Genomic DNA, 3,419 nt, shown 5'->3' with positions numbered 1-3,419 from the left:
CCGGCACTCGGGGAGGCCGAGGCGAGAGGACGGCCCGGCCCGGGGGCTCGAGACCTGCCTGGGCCACTCGGCGAGACCTCGCCTCTACCATAAGTCACAGAAACTAGCCGGGCGTGGTGGCGTGCGTCTGTAGTTCCAGCTCCTTGGAAGGCTGAGGCGGAAGGATCGCCGGCAGGTGGAGGCTGCGGCGGCCGGGAGAGGGCCCCTGCGCTCCAGCCTAGGCACCAAAGAGGGAGACTCCAACTCAAAAAGAAAGAAAAGATTAGACCTTTAGCGCTTCTGTCTCACAGTCAGGAAACAGGCACAGAGGTTCAACAGCTCGTCCAAGGTCTGAGGGCTGGTAAATCGCAGAGCCTGCGTTTGAACCCAGGCAGAGGCCTCTCCACCCTTCCATTACCTTCCAGTTCCTTTTGCTAGACACATGTGCCCAGCGTGCCTACTTGGTGACAGGGCCGTGCTGACCACCGAGCAGAGATACAAAGGCAAATACAACTGACTGGCAGCACGTCAAACACATAACGCTGGATCCACGAGATGCTTGGGGCTTTCTTTCCCTTACGTTACCTTTCCCTGCGTCATCTCTATGGGCGGGGGCTTCAGCAGCGTCCCCTCTTCCCTCTTACTGTGGTTCATCCTTCCAGATGACTCTAGCCACCCAAGCAACCCAAACTATGAGGAGTCCGGTGAAAGCAGCAGTAGTGGTGGCTCCGAGCTGGAGCCGTCTGACCATCAGCTCTTCTGCTTAGAATACGAGGCGGACAGTGGAGAGGTCACCTCGGTTATCGTGTGTCAGGTATGCCTGCTGGAAGCAGCCATCATTATAGACATCACCGTCAGGGCGGCTGTTCTCAGGGCCAGGGGGAAGCGTCCACTCCACTTGGGGCACATAGAACTGCCAGGAAGTGCTTTTGAGCTCAACTCACTGCGAGATTCTCGGTGGGGAGAGAAGGAGGGTCCTTGGCCCGCAGTTGAGAAGCGCTGTTACAGGGGACACCTGGGAAAGGACAGGCACTGGCAAGAGGCCTTGAGAGTGCTGTCTAGGGACAGGGCAGGCCACCTTTCTGGAAGAGGCCGGACCCTGAGCTCCCTGACTCTTCCTCCACATAGGACGATGACCCAGCAAGGGTGAGTGAGGCGGTGTCGGCACGCACGCCTCTGGATCTACCCATGCGAGAGGCCCTCAAGTTGCGTGTCCAGGAGGAGATGGCAAAGCGCCAGAGCCGGCACTGACCAGGTGGAAGGCCTTCCCTCCAGGCTGGATTCACCACGCTTGGAAGAATTCTGCTCAGGGAGATTGCCCCTAGTTTGGGGTCTCCAGACCAGTTTGTCCAATCTCGAGACCCCAAGAGCTGCTGCATCCATAAAGGTGTTGCCAGATTACACCTGACCCGCCTTGCAGCTGTTCTTGTATGTTGGCCCCTCCACCCAGCCTAATATTCTGGAGTTTTGGGCAAATTTTGTTTGGCTAACTCAGTGGTCTGGAGACTGAGACTCCAGGAGGGCCAGGGTTTATGAAGCCTCCTGCCAACATGGTGCTTTCCCACAGGTCCTATGCCCAGCCGCCATGTTCTCTTATGGTTCTTTCCTGGTTCCACTCACTTCCACCCATGTTTTCCCAGACCTCTTTTCAGCTCTTTTTCTTTGTTCTTTCCCTCATCTTTTTGCCTCAGGTAGAATCCAGCGGTTCTCCTCCCTGCAGCATGACCGTACGTCCAGCTGCTCAGGCTGTGAAGGTGGGGGGGTTCGGGGGATTTACCTTCCTAACAAGTTCTTCAAGTAATTCTGACACCAATAAAGTAGGAGGCCTTCGTTTCTGAGGCCTACTTGCAGGCACGTCTCCCTCCTCTTCCATGGCTTTTTCACCTTTGTCACATGCTCCACTGCTTTGTGCTGTGATAGACTTGGAAGATGTCGGGGCTACGTGGCAAGGATTTCTTACAGCAAAACCTGCCTTGGCTAGGGCTACGGAATTCCAGCTTCCAACTTCTTTCCGAGTGTGAACAGACCACCTTCTGCTTAGCCTAAAGGGGAATAACCAAAACAAGTCGGAACTGACTCTCTAGTTGTGACTTAACAGTCTTGAACATTCATAAGAGAGAAGCTCAACATTAGCAGTAATGACTGATTGGAGCTCTCTAGCTGCAAAAAAACCCAGTCTTGAAGAACACCCCAGAGGAAGTAAAATGAGCACCCCTTCTCTGCCCTATCCCTTGCCCCGTGCTTCCTTCTTTCCTACCCCCCAGGAATGTGTGACTCAGACCCTTAGAGGAAAGATTCTCCAGGAATAGCGCTGCTGGCCCAGTGAGCATTTTTCTAATGCAGGGTTAGGCTAAGGTCAGGAGTCCACAAGACATCCTGTGCACCAAAGTTCAAAGGCACTTCTGTTTTCCAGCATATCAGCCTAACCTCCGTGACTTGAAATGAGGGGGTAAGTAAGTATTTGCGCCCTGAAACGATTGCCCCTGCCTCAGAGGTTTCTCTACATCAGAGTCTCAAGATACCTAAGGGCATTCCTGGTTTGTGTCCGGCACCCCTGACCATCTACCCCCTCAAAGGGGGACGAAGCAGCTACCTGAACTATGCCATTAAGACACTGAACCATAGGAATGCTGGAACAGTGAGTGAGATAGGGAAGTTAGAAGGGCAGCCGGGGACCAGAGTGCTTCAGACCCACAGAGCTGGCCCAGGGCTAAGTGCCTGCAACTAGCCAGTCCTGAGCCCAGTTCTACCTTCAGAGAAGAAACTCTGCCCTCCTTTTATGAAGCTGGGCTGCAAGTGCCTTTTGACTTCTTATGTTGATGTGCCTCTCGGGTCAAGGAGGTGCCACCAGACTCCACCCCTGCCCTTCCTGCAGGTTAGAGGACCAGTCAGTCATTCTAGACTTCAGCTCTTCAGCAGATCTTCTGACTTGGAACATAGGATTGCACTAAACTCTTTGGCTTCTTAGTCTATAAACGCTTTTTTTTTTTTTTTTTTTTTTTTGAGTTGCAGCCTCGCTCCATTGCACACACTCATGGCCACCCCAGTGTCGACCTGCTGGACTTCGGTGATCCTTCTGCCTCAGCCTTCTAAGTACCTGGAACTATAGGCGAACACTACCACACAGCTAATTTTTTATTTATTGTAGAGACAAAGTGTCGCCAAGTTGCCTGGGTTGGCCTCGAGCCTGTGGGCTCAGGCAGTCCACTCGCCTCAGCCTCCCAAAGTGCTGGGGTGACAGGCTGAGCCACCAAGCCCGGCCTATAAATGCTTTCTGGGTCTGTTGTCTAACAGCTGGATAACACGTCTTTTGGGGTTTTTTTGTTTGTCTTTTTTTGAGTTGGAGTCTCACTCTAGCCCCGACTAGAGTGCAGTGGCCGCTTCCGGCCACCGCAGCCTCAACCCGCTGGGCTCTGGCGATCCTTCCACCTCAGCCTTCC

Source organism: Carlito syrichta, unplaced genomic scaffold, assembly GCF_000164805.1.
Source record: "Carlito syrichta isolate Samal-C Ts95f unplaced genomic scaffold, Tarsius_syrichta-2.0.1 Scaffold126553, whole genome shotgun sequence".
Classification (NCBI taxonomy): domain Eukaryota; kingdom Metazoa; phylum Chordata; class Mammalia; order Primates; family Tarsiidae; genus Carlito; species Carlito syrichta.
Note: the sequence above shows the minus strand (reverse complement) of the source record.